Source organism: Mobula hypostoma, chromosome 7 (assembly GCF_963921235.1).
Source record: "Mobula hypostoma chromosome 7, sMobHyp1.1, whole genome shotgun sequence".
NCBI lineage: Eukaryota > Metazoa > Chordata > Chondrichthyes > Myliobatiformes > Myliobatidae > Mobula > Mobula hypostoma.
The window spans coordinates 57280221-57301664 of NC_086103.1; positions in this window are offsets into that span (position 1 = coordinate 57280221).

The following is a 21444-nucleotide window of genomic DNA, read 5'->3' on the forward strand; positions in this document are numbered from 1 at the left end:
TATGGCTAGTATCTCCCACAGTGAAGCCTGATGCAAAGTACTTATTCAGTTCATCCGCCATTTCTTTGTCCCCATTACTAACTCTCCACCATCATTTTCTATTGGTCCAATATCCACTCATGCCTCTCTTTTACACTTCATGTATCTGAAGAAATTTCTATTCTCTTTAATATGGTTGGCTAGCTTACTTTCACATTCTATATTTTCCTTCTTAATGACTTTTTAGTTGCCTTCTGTTAGTCTTTTAAAACTTCCCAATTCCCAAACTTCCCAGCAATTTTTACTCCATATATATATGCCCTCTCTTTGTCTTTTATGTTGTCTTTTCTTTCTCCTGTTAGCAACAGTTGTGACACCTTGCCTTTAGAATACTTCTTACTCTTTGGGAGATATATATGTCCTGTGTCTTCCGAATTGTTTCCAGAAATTTCAGTCATTGCAGCTCTGCCATCATCCCTGCCAGTGGTTTTTACAATCAATTTTGACCATCTCCTTTCTAATGCCTCTGTAATTCTCTTTACTCCACTGTAATACTGATGCACCTGACATTAGCTAACCTGTAATGAATTATGTAAGATGGGTTAATCAAACCATATATTTACAATATTACTGAAATATTAAATATACTACTCAACTCCCTGGTTAGCTATGAACTCCAAATCAATATAGAAGGCATTTCAACTCAGACCTTTAACATATTGCTCTCTAGACATCATGTGCATATATGCATGACAGAGAGACAGATACAGTACACAGTATACTATATAATACAACTACAATATACAGACATCCATAGCATAGTAAATTTTAAATTGTCCAATTCAGGCTTAAAGATTTACTCTTGTGGGACAACGACTTTCTTGATGATAGGGGTATGGGGGCGGGGTCACTCCACTTGGCAGGTGAGACTTGTGGTTGTGAGACAATCTCAGGTTCTGGGGCCTCCTTCATGGTGGCTGTAGGAGTTGACTCTGGGATTGCAGGAAGTGGTTCTGACGTCTCTGGAGTTCGCTCTGGACATGACTGAATGCTTTTTTTTGTGACAAACTCTGGCCCATTGTCATTGACTAAGTGTTCTGGAACACCTGTCCTTGAGAAGAGGCTTCTCAACACATCAACAGTGTGTGAGGATGTAGTGGAAGCTACTGGGAACACCTCTGGCCACTTTGTAGCTGCATCCACTACTACAAAGAAATTTGTGCCTGTGAATAGCCTGGCAACATCCACATGAATCTTCTGCCAGGACAATGCCAGCCATTCCCAAGGATTCAGATGTGCTGTTGTTGGCACCTTCTGGATGTATTAGCAATCTGAACAGTGCATAGCAACTTGCTTGATCTGTTGATCTAACCCAAGTCACCAGACAAAGCTTCCAGCTTTCATTTTGACCATGCCTAGATGATCGGCATGTAGCTCCCCCAACACTTTAGCTCTCAGCTTGAATGGCACAACAGCTCTCAATCACTACATAAGGCAGCCCCTATCAAGGGCAAATTCATCCTGGCACAAGTATAAATGGGAGAACCAGAATTTCTGCTGTACGTTCCAGCCATTTTGGGTTGCAATGTAGACCTGAAACAGTGTGGGATCTATACTATTTCCCCTTTGAATAATTTCTGCTGTAATAAGGAGGCTTTTGATTTGCATTACGGAGAATACGTCAAGCGGAGTATTCTCTTTTGTAAATTCTTCAGGTAATTCTTTTTTCAAGGGCAGTTGTTACAATCCACCAGCATTTACATGAGTACTTGTCCTCTTGGATTGAATCTTGTAATTTTGTCCTCCAAGAAACAGACCCACTTCTGCATTCATGTTGTTGCTGGTACTGGAACATCTTTCTGTGGATTGAAAATTGACACTAGTGGTTGATGATCAGTAATGAGGGCCCCTGTCACAACATTAAAACAACTGGTTCGGCAAGGCAGGTTTCTGTTGAGATGTTGTAATTTTGTCTACACTCACTTTAATTCCTGATTGCAATTCAACTGTGCCTCTGGCTGCAGTTTCCATTGATGCAGCAATTTCAACTGCTCTTTTAAACGTGAATTATGCTTCATAGAGGAGCCATTTTTGAATGCTTTCTTGTACAATTCCACTTACTAATCTATCTATCAGTGCATCATTATGCCTATCACTGAACTCACAATACTTGGACAATATTCTTTAATTCAGCCATATAAGCTGAAGTGGACTCCCTTCCTTTTGATTTCACTTATGAAGCCTAAAGTTTTCTGCAATTAACATTAGTTTCAGTTCTAAATGTTCTTGCATTACATTCATCATATCAGCAAACTCATTTTGGCTGGTTTAGATGGAGCTCTTAAACTTCTAAGCCAGCTATAAGTTTTCCCACATATTGCAATCAACAAAACTGGCATTTCTTATCAGCAATTCCATTTTCTGCTTTCTGCCATTGTTTTTTAACTTGACCATCTCTCCCCTTCTGAAGAAAAACCTGTGCTACGCTTCCACAGTTGGATAGTCATCTTGGATTTGTATTAAAAACTGTTATTACCACTGTTATGTTTGTAAATCTAAAAACTAATCAAAAGAAAAACATGGAGCCAGGAAATGTGTCTACTTAGATTCTTTTCTTTAATGAAGTGTGCACATATGATGTGATGGTGTAAAGACATATACCATATATGTACTTCTTACATGTGTGGGCAGGTGGCCAAGTGGTTAAGGCATTCGACTAGTGATCTGAAGGTCGTGAGTTCGAGCCCCAGCCGAGGCCCTTGCCCTTCCCTTGGACAATATTGGTGTTGTGGGGAGGGGAGACTTGTAGCATGGGCAACCGCCAGACTTCCATACAACCTTGCCCAGATCCAGGGTCTCGCAAGACTAATGGATGCCTTTACTTTACTTTACTTCTTACATATCACTTGCAATGAATTATGTAGAGAAACAAAGACTGCTTAATCATACAATATATTTATAATATTACTCAAATGTTACTGAGATATTAAGTACTCTACAATTTCCGATATAATACTGTTGTACAAACTGGGGAGCTTAAATGATGCCTCAAATGCCTAATACAGATCGAGGCAGGTTTACAAACCATTTAAATGTGGTGTTTACTTTATTACAGACACAAAATTCTTGAGCAGCTCAGCAAGCGTCCATGGAAAATAATAAAGAGTCAATGTTTCCAGCCGAGACCCTTCGTCAGTACTGGAAAAGAAGGGAGGAGAAGCAGAATAAGAAGCTGGGGGACAAGCTAGAAGGTGATAAGTGAAGCTAGGGGAGTGGGAAGTTATGTAGGTGGAGGAGGGGGTTGAAGTGACAAGTTGGGATGTGATAGGTGGAAAAGGTAAAGGGCTGAAAAAGAAAGAATATGGTAGGAGAGGAGAGTGGATTATGGGAGAAAGGGAAGGAGGAGGGCACCTGAGGGAGGAGATAGGCAGATGAAGAGAAATTAAGGGGTAATAGGGGAGCCAGAATGGGGAATCAAAAAAATAGAGGTAGGAAGAGGGAAAAAAGGGAAAAATTACTAGAAGTCAGAGAAATTAATGTATAAGCTCTCAGGTTGAAGAAGCTAGCCAGACGGAAGATGAGATTTTTGCACCTCCAACCAGTACAGAATCTCTTCTGTTTTTGTTTTGTTACTCCCCCTCTCTCTCTCTCTCTCTCCCAACCCTTCCCTCTCTCTCTCTCATTCTCTGTCTGTCTGTCTCTCTCTCTCTCTCTCTCTCTCTCTCTCGCTCTCACACCTTCTTTCACAGATACATTACAAATTTAGTTTTTAGTCAATATAGATGTACATTTACAATGTCATTGTAGAATACAGACAGGGAAGGGACAAAAAGAAAGTCGTCAGTGTGCTAATAATCAAGATGCATGTCATCCAGTTGGTAGGGGAGTAGCACTGCCATGGCTCATCCATCAAGGGCAGAATCGGATGTCAACTAGAATTCATTTTCTAGATATAAAATTATACACTGCCAAGAATTAATATCAGATAATTCCAAGATTGGCTCCTCAGTGACAGGCCATATGAATAATTCATTTTAGTAGAAATATTATATCAATGAATATGCAGTGCAATTCATGGTGAGAAATTGGATTATTCGCTAGGTTTTCAGTAAAAAATAATTACGCTGGTTTAATTGTTGCACAGCAGTAAAGGACAAAATTTTATTACAGAGAGGAGTCATGCTTCCTATGTACCCTTTCTTCCTGCCCTGACTACATGTAGGCTGTTCATGCCAGAGACTTATTCTTTGCATCTCCCAGCTCTAAGTTAACCTTGACAGCAAGGGATGTGTCAGCTGCGGTATCAGGTAAAGTGGCAGTGCACTTTCATCATTTCCTTCATTCCACTCAGACCCTGCTGGCTGGCCAGATGGGATGTTTTGACAAGAATAGAGATAGGGAGAGAGGAGAGGCTGAAATAGCTGCTGTATGCTAATATCATTTTGAGTTCGTAAATCAAAAGAGGTTGGAGTCATAAAGATACAGCTCAGAAGCAGACTGAGTTCACACCGACAATCAACAACACTTTATAGTAATCGGACATCAGTCCAATTTTCATTTATTTTTATCATCTCTTTCTAGTTTGTACCATTCACCTACACATTGAGGGGAACTTACACTAACCATTGAATCTACCCACAGTACTGTGCAAAAGTCTTAGGCGCCCTAGATTTTTTAATATATGATTTCAGATGGTATGGCCTCCACCAAACCTTGATCTCAACATAATCTTGAGGGTGTCTGGCATTACCTGGAGAGATAGAAGCAAGCGAGACAGCCAGAGTCTGCAGAAGAACTGTGACAAGTTCTCCAAGATGGGTGGTACAACCTACCATCTGATTTTCTTATAAAACTGCACAACAGTGTACCTAAGAGAATTGGTGGAGTTTTAAAGGCAAAGGTAGTCACACGAAATACTGATCTGATTTAATGTTTACTGTTTACTGCTCTTTATAGTATTGTTTTGATATTTAGCAACTTTTCATTTTATTATTTTTGATAGAATCTTCACTTCACAGAATTTTTGTTATGCGTGCCAAAGACTTTTGCACAGTACTGTATATGAACACGTTTAGTTGTGGGACAAACCTAAAGTATCTGGAGGAAACTCATAAGGCCACAAGAACAATCTGCAGCTACCACACAGACAGCACTTGAGGCTAAATTTGAGCCCAAGTCTCTGGCATTGTATCACAGATGCTGTACTCTTTGAAAAGCAAAAAACGTGAGAAGGACAATTAAGGTTGATTTCATGGTTGTATTTCATTGGCCATAGCCACTACTGCAACAGCTGTTCCCAGCACTCATGTGGGGAGGGTGGGGTGGGGGTTAAAACCTAACGTCACCAATTACTCTGCTACGTCATTAAAGACAATGATTATCTACTTTGTACTTTGAGAGAGAGGGGAGTGAAACTTGGGTTGTGGTAAGCATGTGGGAATGAGATGGGGTGATATGAAAATTAGGTTTCAATGCTGGTGACGAGAGGTCATTGATTGATCTTTTCATTGCTAACTGCCGACAAGACATCAACCATTTTGGCTTTACCACTCTCCTCTCCAATTCTAACCTTACTCCTTCCGAACGTACTGCTCTCCACTCTCTCTGCACTAGTCCTAAACTCACCATCAAACCCGCAGGTCAGGGGGGTGCTGTAGTAGTCCGGCGGACTGACCTCCACCTTGCTGAGACAACTGTCAGACACCTTCTCTTACTTACTCCTTGAACAGGATCCCACTAAGGAGCACCAGGCCACTGTCACCCACACCATCACTGACTTTATTAACTCCGGGATCTCCCATACACTGCCACCAAACTCATAGTTCTGTTACCCCACACCTTCCATTTTTACCTCCTTTCTAAGATCCATAACTCTGCCTGTCCAGGTAGACCCATTTTTTCTGCTTGTTCCTGCCCCATCAAACTTATATCTGCATACCTCGACTCTGTTTTATCCCTTGAGTTCAGTCCCTTCCTACCTATATCTGTGAAATTTCACATATTCTGGATCATTTCAATGACTTCAAGTTCTTTGGCCCCGATCATCCCATTTTCTCCATGGACATCCAGTCTCTTTAAACCTCTGCTGTTGCGTGAATGAAATTGCTGAAGAAAATTACTGGTAGATACAAAGCAGCTTCTTTAATCGACAAAACAAGGTACAGCAGGTGTCAAAGAGACGCTTTTGGTGGAAAGGTCTGCTGGCCGAACGTGGGGCTTGATATTTTGTGTGCTAAACACAAAGGACTATTCCATATTTACAAAGTATAGACAATGCTTTCTTTTGAAACTACATCCAAACTTCACACCTCCTGATTCACATCCATACTACCGACGCCATCATCATCTGGACTGGGCTCACAGCTTTTCAGAATGCATTGTTCCAAATTAAATCCACAATACATTTTCAGGGAACAGAAGACTGGTAGCCAAAGCCATTTGTTAAATGTAGATAACCTAAACCCAAAAATCACTCTAACAACCTCCATCCCTCATCAGCAGGACCTTAAAGCTCGCTGCTTCTTTCTAGGTAACAGACCCAACCTGCCCCCTCCGCCAGCACTCTCCTCTGTCTGGCAGAACCGGCCCTCATTCTCTGTAATTTCTCTTTCGGCTCCTCCCACTTCCTTGAAATCAAATGTGCAACCATGGGCACATGTGTGGGTCCCACTTACCCTTCCCTTTTGTCAGCTATGTGGAACAATCTGTGTTCCAAGCCTACCGGTATTGCTCGCCAACTTCTCCTACTCTACATTGACAACTGCATTGGGGCTGCTTCCTGCACCCATGCTGAGCTCATCGATTTATCAACTTTGCCTCCAACTTTCACCCTGCCCTCAAATTTACCTTGTCCATTACCCCCCTCCCCTTTCTCAATCCCTGATATCTGTTATAAGATTCTCACTGCTACCTGGACTATACCTTTTCCTACCCTGACGCCTGTAAAAATGCCATCTCATTCTCTCAATTCCTTTGCCTCAGCCACATCTGCTTTTAGGATGTGGCTTTTCATTCCAGAACTAGTGAAGTGTCCTCCTTCTTCAAAGAAACAGGCTTTCTCCATCTCCCGCCACCCCACCAGAGATAAGGTTTCTCTTGTCTTCACCTACTCTCCCAGTAGCTTCCATGGCCAGCACAAGATTCTCTGTAACAGGATCCCACCACCAGGCATATCTTTCCCTCCCCCCACCCTCTGCTTTCTGTGGGGATCACTCCCGATGTGACTTCCTTGTCCATTCATCCCTCCCTACTCATCTCCATTCTGTTACTTATCCACGCAAGTGGAAAAAGTGCCGCACCTGTCCCTACACCACTCTCTCACTCCTATTCAGAGTTCCAATCAGTCTTTCCAGGTGAGGCGACCCTTCACCTGTGACTCTGTTGGCATCATATACTATATCTGGTGCTCCTGGTGTGGCCTCCTGTATGATCGGTGAGACCGACGTAGATTGTGAGACCGCTTCACTGAGTACCCATGCTTCATCAATGAAAGACTGGGATCTCCCAGTGGCCACCCATTTCGATTCTGCTTCCTATTCCCATCCTGACATGTCAATCCATGGCCTTGTCTACTGCCACAACGAGGCTACATTCAGGTTGGAGGAGCAACATCTTATATTCTGTCTGGGTAGCCTTCAACCTGATGGCATGAACATCCATTTCTCAAACTGTCAGTAACTGCTCCCCCATCTTCACCATTCCCATTCCCGTTTCCCCTCTCACCATATCTCCTTACCTGCTGATCACCTCCCTCTGGTTCTCCTCCCCTCCCTTTCTTCCGTGGTCTTCTAACCTCTCCTAGAAGATTGCCCTTTCTCCAGTCCTTTATCTCTTTCACCTATCAACTTCCCAATTCTTTACTTCACCTCTCTCCCTCTCCCGGCTTCACCTATCACCTGCCACCTTGTGCTTCTTCCACTACTCTTGCTCTAACTTCTCATCTTTTTTTCCCAGTCCTGATAAAGGGTCTCGGCCCAAAACATCGACTGTTTACTCTTCTCCATAGATGCTGTCTGGCCTGCTGAGATCCTCCTGCATTTTGAGTTTGTTGGTTGGTTTTCCAGCATCTGCAGAGTTTCTCGCCATTGATTGACAAGTGACGATGAGGATAGTTGCATCTGAAGTGTGAACTAATTGTGGCTAATGGTAGATTTAGAGGCAATGGGTTATAAAGTTGTTTCATTCTTAATTTAACCCCTCATGTGGTGTCATGAAATATCTTTCAGTATTATATCCAAAATACTAATTATTTTTACCACACTATCTACCTATATCACCCTATCTTAATCTACCTGGTTATGACTTCGCTCCTTATTCTTTACCTGCACTGCGCTTTCTCTGTATCTGTTGAACTTAATTCTGCATCTGTTGATGTTGTAGCATGCAATACTTCAGTATACTGTAGAATGTTTTGATCTGCATGGGCAGTAATGGAAGACAAGCTTTCCACTGTATGTGTGACAATAATAAACCAATTCCATTTCCAGTTCCACGTTCCTGGCGACTTGGCCTCTGTTCAATGTGTCTGCTGCCTCCTCCCTCAATGGGGCCTTAGCATATTTAGATTATGAGGACACTCAGTCCTTGTTTATTGTCATTTAGAAATGCATGCATTAAGAAATGATACAATGTTCCTCCAGAGTGATATCACAAAAAAAATAGGACAAACCAAAGACTAACACTGACAAGACCACATAATTATAACATATAGCTACAGCAGTGCAAAGCAATACCATAATTTGATAAAGTGCAGACCATGGGCACGGTAAAAAAAAGTCTCAAAGTTCCGATCGACTCCCGATAGTCTTGATAGCAGGTGGCAAAAGGGAGAAACTCTCCCTGCCATAAACCTCCAGACGCCGACAACTGCCAATGCATTGGAAGCACCCGACCACAGCCGACTCTGAGTCCGTCCAAAAACTTCGAGTCTCCGACCAGCCCTCCGACACTGAGCACCGAGCACCATCTCTGCCGAGCGCTTCGACCCTGCCCCGGCTGCTGAGCAGCGAGCAAAGCCGAGAACTCGTGGCCTTCTCCGGAGATTCTGGATCACACAGTAGCAGCGGCAGTGAAGAAGGCATTTCAGAAGTTTCTCCAGATGCTCCTCCGTGCTCTTATGTCTGTCTCCATCAAATCAGGATTTGTGCACGGCACCCTAATTGACAGATGGCAGATATCATTCACCGGCGCCGCCATCTTCACCTCCTCCATTTTCTCATATATTACCAATGCAACATCTCACTGTGGGCAGGTAACCTTTCTTCTCCTCATGCACTAACAAAGGAAGATCATTCATATCTTACTGTGGTTCTACACCTGTTACTATTACATGCTGCCTGTTGCGATTTGACTTCCTCAGCTGGAAGGATGAAGCATCCACTACAGATTTAATCGTAATTATCGTTGACTAACCTGCACTGGTGTAATTAATCTCAAAACAAAGATCAGAGGTTTATAAAAAAACAAGAAATACAGCATTATCTCTGGTTAATTGCCTCTGACATTCTCATAAGATTTTGAGATGAATTTTCTGTCAATTCTGACTGTGTCGGTCCTACTCAAATCCTCATTCAAGTGCCAGAGGTATCCAGAGTAGTTGCACATATATTTTGATTGAGTCACTTCGACAGAACAAGTCTGATAAGTCTCTCCTCATATGGCAATTTCCCCATCCCAGGAATCATACTAATGAGTCTTTCTTACACTTCTCCTAGGCAAAGCATTCTTTCTTAGGTAAGGAGACCAAACCAATACACAGTATTTCCTTAATCGTATCCTCCAATCTTCCTGTAGTTAAAAACTTCACATCATTTTTGTCTAATTGCTCACCTTTTGGATACTGTACAATAAATGTATCTCATATTCCAGCTGATGAACTTTGGCATGACAACTCTGGGCTGATATTCCTTGAGAAATTATCCTTACTTCTGGTGTAGTTGCTTGGGTGGTTGACCTATCAAGCTTTGCATGAACTTATGGCAAATCACTTGTATTCCTATCCTTATTTAGTCTCATGTAATTAATGTAATTAATTAAAGTCAATTGTTTGGAGATTTTATCTGTGGTGTTAGTATTATATCTATCTTAAAACAGATTCAATCCTTCAATATGATTGCCACTCCTGTGTGTACATAGGAAGTGATGGGAAATTGTGTGTAGCGGCTCACTGGATGCAGGATGTGCTGACATGTGAAATTAAAGAGTGTGCAACACCAACATCAATCTGTACGTTACCTTTTCAACTCCATACGCACTTCAGAAACTTTAAAAGCAGGAAGAAAATCAATTTGAGATTAAAATAAGGTGCATATCTCTGCATGAACCACAGCAGTAATGACTACCAGTCAGATGTTGGAGGAGGTAGGGGTTGATTCTTCTGGTTGTTATGTTGTCCCATTACCTGTCAGTAAATCATTTTACAACTGTAGGGAAAACGCAATATCTAATCTGCCTTACTCTTTTACACAGTGGTTCCTAAATCCATGATTTTTGAATTTTTGAATCCCTCTCACCTTAAAACTTAGGCACATATATATAGCTAACATGCATAAGACTTTTGTACAGTACTATAGTAACTTTATGTATAGCACTGTAGTGCTTCCGCAATTTGGGTCTCTATTGTGGACTGAGAGTGGGAAGGGGGAATAGAAAGTGGAAAAAAGTTTAGGAAAAGAGGAAGGGAGAGGTGAGGGAGCTGGAAGCAACAGAGAGACATTCTGCTATGATCAAAATGCCAATTGTTTGAAATCAAATTACCTTGCCTGGTGTCTCAGGGCTGGGTATGTCTGCACCCATGCCATACCCTATCCCTGGTATTCTCTGCCACCTGTCCCACACACTTCTCATGACACATCCTTTGCTCCTGCCAGATTTACTCCTCACTCTCCACTCCGTGTTGGCAAGCTCTCTATATATGCGTACCTGAGACGCTTGCTCAGTACTGCATACACTCTAGCTTTACACTCTCCTATATCATATCCATGCCCCTAGTGATTTTAGAGACCTTTGTAGGGTCACCCCTATATATTTCAGTGACAGTAAACTTAGCTTATCCAATCTCTCTTTAGGATAAGCCCTCTAGTCCAAGCAATTTTCTGGTGAATATGTTGGCATTTTTTCAAATACTACCACACCCTTCCTGTAGTGTGGCGGCCAAATCTGTACACAATACTCCAGCTACTTCCCAACCAGTGTTTTGTACAGATGCAACATGTTTCAATTCGTTAACTAGTCCTATTTAGGCAACCATGTTGAATGCCTTCTTCACTACACTACACTAATCTCCTCTGTTGCTATTCTCAGGGAATCATGAACTTGTACCAAAAGGCCCCTGTGTACAGTAACACTTGTATTTAACGTATATGCCCTGTGAATGTCAGAAATGAAGTCAATTGCCTTCTCAAAGAACACAATCAGATTGAATGCAGCACATCTCCAGCATAAATCCATGCTGATTCCATTTAATCAGTCTCTGTCTTTCCAAGTGAACATAAGTTCCACCCCTTGGAATATTTTTCCAACTCACTTCCTTATTATTGACATATGGCTCACCATCCTGTAGTTTTTTGGCTTATTCCGACAGTCCTTTTCAAAGAAGTGAAGAACATTAGCTATCCTTCAATCTTCTGTACTTTTGTTATATTAAATTTTGTAAAACATTGGATGAATTTCTGGAGGGTAGAATGACAATTTAACTCTTTCTGAACTCTTAGTATGTGGGGTCTATACTGTATGTCTGTTAGTGAGTAATGTTTGCAGAGTGTCTATACAGAGTAAGCACCATTAATGTCTGTAGAATGTCTGTTGATAGCTGGATTCTTTGCTGCATTCTTTTGTAGTCTCAGACATCATTAAAATGCAAATGTCTGTCAAGCTGACTTGATGAATTCTTTTAGATATGGGCTTATCATTTATATGTAATAATTGTAAGTCCAAGGTAATGTTGATTGTAAATCCAAAGGAATGTTGTGTGCTATGAGATAATGGAGAATGATCATTAAAATGTCTGATTGATTTATGAGTGTATGCAGAACACTATGTGATGGACACTTAAGTGATTTGAATGAAAGAAATCAGGCTGAGTTCGCATAAGAACAAAGAATTTTTCTGTTTCGTGGTTGCTCTGTGCTTCTGAAACTCGGTGAAACTTGGTGAATTTTAACCAAGAGATGGAAATCGCAATTGATGCCTTGGGCAGTTTCATGAGTGACTCAGAATTTGGGGTGATCTTGAAAAAATGACGATCAGTGGTGACTAAGAATTGTGAGGCATGAAATCTTTATGGAAATCTCATTGCTTTGCTACATTGTATTTTGTGTGATTTATTCGTACTTCCTATTTTTTGATAATGAATTAGACTTAAGTTACTTTGTTGTGTTGTAGGCTTATTATCACATCTCCTGGATACTTGAATAGTTTGTGTCTGATTAACCCAGCCCATTACAGTATCTCACCTGTGTCTAATGAAGATTCAAAAACATCCACTTGATAGAGCCCCAGAAATCTCCTCTCATGCTTCCTATGTTATCAGGTTTGGATATGGCCCAAGTGCGGAGTGAGAGACACAGAAGCAGGTCGATAGTTCACAGACTTTAATGTGAACAGTGTTAAAGGTAAGATGAACAATAAATGTTAGGCCAAACAGGGCTGTTAACTAAAACTTTCAAAAGGAACACAAAGCCTACACTGCAGCTGAAAAGAAAATCTAAACATTAAACGAATACCGCTAGTCTTCAGAGTCAGTTGATTCCAAAGTCCAATTTCTCAAGGAAGGTCAAAAGCAAACAGGCAGTGAAGCATTGCTATGTTCTGTCCAAGTCTCGACAAGCACTATGACAACAAGAATGGAGTTAAATACTAACACGATTAAATAATAATTAGCTGACAAATGCAAATTGCCGTAACTACTGCGCTGCCAACTCCGTGGTTGTGACAGGCGCAACCCCTGAGACCTGTATTCGCTGGAAGTCCTGGATCAGCGCCTTGTCCAAGATTCCTTTGCTGGGATCCAAGTACGTTCTTCTGGGCCATACCCTTCCCAGTCCACAAGGTACTGGACCTTAGCATGTACCCGGCGAGATGCCAGGAGGCAACAGTATAGACAAGGGAAACATCTTCCAGGCGGGGAGGAGGGGGAAGTGGGGTGACTGGGGCCAGGGGAGAGGTAGTAACTGGCTTGAGCTGGGAAACATGGAATACTGGGTGGATCTTCAGTGATGCTGGTAGATGCAATCTATAGGGCACCTTGTTGATAGCCTTTTCCACTACAAACGGTCCCACGTGGCATGGTGCCAATTTCTGGTTCTTGACTTTCAGGGGAAGACCTCTTGATGCCAACAAGACCTCCTCTCCTGGTTTGAATGGCCTTACCTGTCAACGGAGCCGAACAGCCTGCCGGGAATGTTGTTTCTGGGCACGCAGCAGAGAAACCTTGGCTCGTCTCCAGGTGTGCTTGTAGCACTGGATCAACTGTTCAGCAGCAGGAATTCCTACGTTGATCTCCTGATCAGGGAAGAGCGGGGGCTGGAATCCCTTCTGGCATTCAAAGGCAGACATACCGGTGGAGGACGACTGGAGGTTATTGTGGGTGATCTCTGCCCAAACTAATTGGGAGCTCCAGGATGTGGGGTTGGAAGAGGCAAGACAGTGCAGGGTTGTCTCCAACTCCTGGTTCAATCTCTCAGTCTGGCCATTTGATTGGGGGTGGAAGCCAGATGAGAGGCTGGCCGTGGCTCCTATAAGAGAGCAGAAAGCCTTCCAAATGCAGGAGGTGAACTGTGGTCCACGATCGGACACTATGTCTTGAGGAAAGCCTTGGAGTTTGAACACATATTGAACCAGGCTCGAAGGGCCAAATGGCCTACTCCTGCACCTATTTTCTATGTTTCTATGTTTCTATGAGTGTGGCACTCACGAGTCGATGGGAGCTTGGGGAGGAAAATGAAGTGGGTAGCCTTGGAAAATTGATCCATAATGACCAAAATGGTGGTGTTTCCATTAGATGGGGGCAGACCAGTGATGAAATCTACAGAGAGGTGGGACCAGGGATGGTGGGGCACAGGCAGTGGACATAACAGACCCGCAGGATGCTGGCGTGACATCTTGTTCCGAGCACAGGTGGTACAGGCAGATACAAAGTCGTGGACATCCTGGGACATAGATGGCCACCAAAATGGTCTCATTATAAACTCCTGAGTCTGTTGAATTCCCGGATATCCAGCCAGATGGGAGGAGTAACCCCATTCCAACACTTTGGAACGCACCACAGCAGGGGCAAACAGCCAGTTGGGAGGTCCCCCATCCGGGCCTGGATCTGATTGTTGGACAGCCCTCACCTCTGCCTCTATTCCCCAGATCACCGGAGCAGCGATACACAAACAAGCAAGAATGGGCTCTGGATCGGCATTGTCCTCAGATCCTTTGAACTGCCAGGAAAGAGCATCAGCCTTTGTATTCTTGCTGCCGGGATGATAAGTGAGGACAAAATTGAACCGTGTGAAGAAAAGAGCCCACTGGGCTTGACGAGATTTGAGTCTCTTAGCATCCTGAATATAGGAGAGGTTCTTGTGATCTGTCCAGACCAAGAATGGATGCTCTGCCCCCTCCAGCCAGTGTCGCCATTCCTCCATGGCCTCCTTGTCAGCCAGAAGCTCCTGGTTCCCACATCGTAATTCCTCTTGGCTGGAGTCAAGCGATGGGAAAGAAAGGCACAAGGGTGCAGCCGGCTATCCACAGACGAGCGCTGAGAGAGGACAGCTCCAATGCCTACATCGGATGCATCCACCTCGACAATGAATGGCTGTGACAGGTCTGGGTGTTGCAGCAGTGGGGCAGTGGTGAAAGGTCACTTTAACTCTGAAATTGCTTGGTCGGCATCGTCCATCCAATGGAATCCTACCGAGATCTTCTTGATGAGTTCATTAATTGGAGCCGCGACAGAGCCGAAATTCTGGATGAAGCGCTGATAAAAGTTCGCAAACCCCATGAAGTGCCGTACCTGTTTGACTGTAGATAGTTTGGACCACTCTGCAACTGCCTGAACATTTCTAGGGTTCATTTGAACACTGGATAGGGTAAGTATATAGCCCAAAAACCACACCTGGTCCATATGGATTTCACATTTTTCAGGCTTGGTGTACAGGTTATTTTCAAGCAGGCGTCTGAATACTCCCCGGACATGCTGGGCGTGCTCCTGATGAGAGCGGGAATAGATAAGGATGTCATCTAAATAAACAACACAAGCTGGTTCAACATGTCCCTGAGCACATCGTTAACCAAGGCCTGGAACACACTGGGGGCGTTGGCCAGACCAAAAGGCATCATCAGGTATTCATAGTGGCCATTAGAGGTGTTGAAAGCCATTTTCCACTCACTCCCTTCTCTTACGCAAATCAGATTGTAAGCATTGCGCAGATCAATTTTGGAAAATATGGTTGCTCCCTGGAGATGTTCAAACGTAGACACCAGCAAGGGAAGAGGGTAGCGGTTCTTCACGGTGATGTTGTTCTTCACAGTGATGTTGTTCAGGGGCCGATAATCGATGCAGGGATGGAGCTTGCCATCTTTCTTGCTCACAAAAAAGAAGCCCGCTCCTGCCAGTGAGGTTGATGGACGGATAAACCCCATGTTCAATTCCTCCTTAATGTATTCCTCCATGGCCACTGTTTCAGGACGAGAGAGGGAAAACAGTGGTCTCGGGGAGGACTAGTGCCAGGTAGGAGGTCTATGGCACAGTTATATGGCAGGTGTGGGGGCAGGGTGGTGACCTTTATTTCACTGAAAACCTCAAGGAGGTCGACATATTTAGCCGGAATACCAGGCAGGCCCACATCCTTAGCTGACACAGGATGAGATTCATGGAATGGAGCTTGATCTGGACCCAGGCAGGTAGACCGACATGCCGGTCCCGACTCTTGGAGTACCTTCAGAGACCAGTCGATCCATGGGTTATGTCGTGATAACCAGAGGAGACCAAGTACCAGTGGCAGTTCAGGTGAATTAACCAGATAGAAAGATATTTCTTCATGTTTGTTGCCTTCGAGCACCAGTTGTAGGGGTTGGGTGGAAAGGTGGATCAGGCCGGTTCCCAGAGGTCGACCTTTCAGTGCCTTGACGTTGATCTTTTCTCTTAATTCCTGAGTTGGAACTTCCCATCTTTGAGTGAGAGAGATGTCCAAGATTCCCGGCTGCACCGGAGTCAATAAACACCTTAAGTTCATGGGTCTGAGACCTCCACAACAAGGAAGCTGTGAGCATTACAGAATTGGGGGAAGCTGACTGAAGAGAGAACCGACCCGTCAGGATTTCCCTCCCTGGACACTTTCTCTTTTACTGGATGCTTGGAACATGCCGTCTGGAAGTGTCCTGGATCACCACAGTAGAGGCAGGAACCTGTCCTCCTGCACTGCTCTTGTTCTTCCTGAGACAGGCGCATATGCCCCACTTGCATAGGGTCCTCCGTGTCTGTGGGCTGGGTGCTGGGTGGTGAGGGAGGGGGAGAGGGCGAGGAAAGACGGTGATCAGGTAGGAAGTTTGAAACATTCTTTCCCTGTGCCACTCAGTTACCCGGTCGTCAACTCAAATAGCTAGATTAATCAGGTCATCCAGACTATCCTGCTCGTCCTGGACAGCGATCTCATGCTGGACCCCTGCGTTCAGTCCACGTTGGAAGGCAGTGATAAGAGATCTCTCATTCCATCCCATTTCTACTGCAAGTGTATGGATTTGACTGCATAGGCTTTCACCGTGCTTCTGCCTTGGTGCAGGTCCAAGAGTCGGTGGGCAACCTCCTGACCCCGTACTGGAAGATCAAAAACCCTCCTTAACTCCGCCACGAAATGTTGGAACAACTGGGTTGCGGGGTATCCTTGCTCCCATAAAGCGCTGAACAAGCTGAGTGTAGGTCCATCAAGATGATTGACCATGTATGCCAATTTTTGCGCATCAGCACCAAAACAACCATGCTGTGCTCGGAATGTCAGTTCGCATTGGGTAATAAAATTCCTGCAACCATCGTGATCACTAGAATATCTGCCTGGTGATGAAATATTTGGTTCCTGTACGGTCGTGGGAGTCGGCTCTGGTCTGGGTGCGGGAGTGGGAGCATGAGGAGCAGAAATTGTCGGGGCAGCAGAAAAGGAGGACCTGCGAGATGCTGGGAGTGGGATTGAGGCAGCCTGAAGCTGCTGAACTGAGCTAGCGAGAACATTAATTGCTGTCAGCTGATGCTGGCTGTTCACAGTAAGTCCGTGGACAGCGGCTGTGAGTATGGAAATCGCAGACACCTGAGTCCGATTGTCTGCGGTGAGCTGTTGAACAGTTGCAGCTAGGGATGATACCTGTTCCTCCAAGTGAGACTGGGCTTGTCGGCATGAGGTTATCTGCCTCATTGCCTCGGTGACTTCACTGAGAACGGATTCCATTGCCTGTAGCTTGTCTCCTACCTGATCAATGAATCTCATGGCCAAGGTCAGCTGCTTTTTATCTGCTGGGTCCATCCTCGTGTGGTCGAGACTTGCTCTTATCAAGTGCGGAGTGAAAGACACTGAAGCAGGTTGATAATTCACAGACTTTAATGTGAACAGTGTTAAAGGGAAAACAAACAATAAACGCTAGGCCAAATGGGGCCATTAACTACAATGGGAAACGAAGCCTACACTGCGGCTGAAAAGGAAATTTAACCATTAACTGAATACCGGTAGTGTTTAGAATCAGTTAATTTGAAAGTCCAGTTTCTCAGGGAAGGCCGAAAGCAAACAGGCAGTGAAGCATTACTGTGCTCTGTCCAAGTCTCAACAAGCATTACAACGACAAGTATGGCATTAAATACTATCACGATTAAATAATAATTAGCTGACATGTGCAAATTTGCAAGCGCAATTGCCGTATTTACAGTGCTGCCGAATCTGTGGTTGTGACATCCTATATAAGAACATATGACCTTGAGATATACAGTGGGAGCTGAATTAGGCCATTTGGTGCATTGTCTGCTACGTCATTTCATTATGGCGGATCCATTTTCCCTCTTAGACCCAATCTCCTGCCTTCTCCCCATATTCCTTCATGCCCTGACCAATCAAGAATCTATCAAACTCTGCTTTATACATAAAGACTTGGCCTCCACAGCCTCCTGTGGCAAGAAATTCACCACTCTTTCACTAAAGACATTCCACCTCATCTCCGTTCTAAAAGGACACACCTCTATTCTGAGGCTGGTTTTGGTCCTAGACTCTCCCAGCATAGGAAATCATTTTTTGAACCTCCTTTGAACCCTTTCCAAAGTCAGCACATGCTTTCTAAGATAAGGGGCCCTAAACTGTTCACAGTACTCCAAGTGAGGCCTCACCAGTGCTTTATAAAGCTTCAACATTACATTCTTAATTTTATATTCTCGTCCTTGCTAAATGAATACTAACTTCACATTTGCTTTCCTCCCCACTGACTCAACCTGCAAATTAACCTTTAAGAAATCCTGCACAAGGACTCCCATGTCCTTTTGCATCTCAGATCGTTTAAAATTTTCTCTCTGTTTAGAAAATAGTCTACCCTTTTATTTCTTCTGCTAAAGTACATGACCATACACTTCTTGACACTGTATTCCATCTGCCACTTCTTTGCCCGTTCTCCTAATCTATCTAAGTCCTTTACTTCCTCAAAACTACCTGCTCCTCCACCTAACTTTGTATCATCCACAAACTTTGCAACAAAGCTATCAATTCCATCATTCAAGTCACTGACATATAATGTAAAACAAAGTGGACTCAACACAAACCCCAATTGAACACCACTAGTCACCGGCAAACAACCAGAAAAGGCTCCCTTTATTCCCACTGTTTGCCTTTTGCCAATCAGTCACTATAAAGACACTGTAAAGCAGCCTCCTGTGTGATACTTTTTCGAAAGTCTTCTGAAACTCCTAGTACACAACATCCACCAATTCTCCTTTGTCTATTTTTTTTGGCGTGTGCGTGCATGCGTCCGTGCGTGTGCGATGTTGGTGGGTCGATGTCTTTTTCATGCCTTTACAAGGTGGAGAGAGAGAGAGAGAGAGGGAGAGAGAGAGAGAGAGGGAGAGGGAGAGAGGGAGAGAGGGAGGGGGGAGAGAGAGAGAGAGAGAGAAAGAGAGAGAGAGAGAGAGAGAGAGAGAGACAGACAGACAGACAGACTGACTGACTGACTGACTGACTGTGTGGCGCACCACTCCCCACATAGACACTTCGCAGCATTTTTCCCTTTATTTTATGAGGTCGCGTTGCGATCTCGACACTCAACCCGGCTCGGATGGAAAGCGTACTTGGGACTGGACCCAACTGGGTTCGAACCTGGGAACCTCTGCTCCAGAGTATGGCGCTGATGTCATTGCGCCACCAGTCAGCCCGCCCTTTGTCTATTCTACTTGTTATTTCTTGAAATAGTTCCAACATATCTGTCAGGTCAGATTTTCCCTTGAAGAAATCATGCTGATTATGGCCTATTTTATCATGTGCCTCCATGTACCCCGAAACCACATCCTTAACAATCGACTTCAGCATCTTCCCAACCACCGAGGTCAGGCGAACTGGCCTATAATTTACCTTCTTCTGACTCTCCCTCCTCTTGATGAGAGAAACAACATTTGCAGTTTTCCAGTATTCCAGAATGATCCCAGAATCTAGTGATTTTTGAAAGTTAATTACTAATGTCTCCTTAATCTCTTCAGCCACCTTTTCTGGAATGCTGGGTTGTACTCTATCTGGTCCAGGTGTCTTATCTACTTTCATACCTTTCAGTTTCCCTGTAACCTTCTCCCTAGTAATGAGAACTTTTCTCACTTTTACCCCCGACATTCCTGAATTTCTGGCATACTTCTAGTGCCTTCGATAGTGAAGAATGTTGCAAAATACTTATTTAGTTCATCCATCATTTCTTTGTTCCCCCATTACTACCTCTCCAGCATCATTTTCCAGTGGTCCAATATCCATTTGTGCCTCTCTTTTATGTTTTATGTATCTAAAGAAACTTTTGGTATTCTCTTGAATATTATTGGCTAGCTTACTATTGTATTCCATCTTTTCCTTCTCAGTGACTTTTTTTAGTAGTCTTTTGTAGGTTTTTAAAAGCTTCCCAATCCTCTAACTTCCCACTAATCTTTGCTCTATCATATGCCCTCTCTTTGGCATTTATATTGGCTTTGACTTTTCTTGATAGCCATGGTTGTGTCATCTTGCATTTAGAATATTTCTTTCTCTTTCCATGTACACACACTGTGCCTTTCAAATTTTAGGGCTTGGGATATAGTGATATCATAATATCATCCCAAATTCCAAGGGTTAGGATATGCAATGAAAGTTATTCTTGTATATAAACTTACATGACTCTTCTGCATTCAGTTACTTTAACATGAAATTTTATTAACCAGCTTTGATTTTAAATGAATGATCAACTAAACCAAATACTGACATGTAAGCTAACCCCCATATTATGATAATCATTCATCATGAGATCATCTGCCCATTCTGCTGTACTCTCACCCTTCATTCTTTTGAGAGGAGTGCTCCCAAACTCACAGTTTCTTCTTTTTGAACCTCCCAAAAGAGCAGTTCAGCGCTTACTCCCGGATATTTCCATGTAAGTTGTCCGGTTAATGAATAAATGACAAACTATTTTCTAAGTAATGAAATTGAAGGGTCTTGTTTGATTCCTTTACATTCCGATTTCCTAGAGATATCAAGAGACAGAGAAGTACAAGACAGAACCAGGCCCTTTGGTGCATCTAGTCCATGCCGAACTATTATTCTGATTACTGCCATTCCCCTGCACCTGAACTATAGTCCTCCATACTCCTTCCATCCATGTATCTTAATATGAATTGAACCAGCATCCACCATTTCCTCGGGAAGCCCATTCCACAGTCTCACTGCCCTCTGAGTGAAGAAGATTCCCCGCATGTTCCCCTTAAACATTTCACCTTTCACCCTTAACCCATGATCTCCAGTTCTAATCTTTCCCAAACTCGAAAAAGCCTGTTTTCATTTACCCTATCTATATCCCTCATAATTTTGTATACCTCTTCAAATCTCCCCAATGTTACCTACACTCCACTGAATAAAGTCATAACCTGCTCAACCTTTTTTCTATAATTCGGGTCTTCAAGTCCTGGCAACATCCTTGTAAATTTTCTCTGTACTCTTTCAATCTTATTGATATATTTCCTGTAGGCAGGTGACCAGAATTACACACAATACTCCAAGGTGTGCCACACCAATGTCTTATACAACTTTAACATAACATCCTAACTCTTGCACTCAAGTATGTTGATTTATGAAGGCCAACGTGCTAAATTCTTTCTTTCGGAACCTATCTAATTGTGATGCAACCTTCAAGAAATTATAGATCAGCATTCTCAGATCCCTCTGTTCTACCTGACTTCGCAGTGTCCTACCGCTCACTGTGTAAGTTCTCTTCCCAAAATGCAACATCCTACAGTTG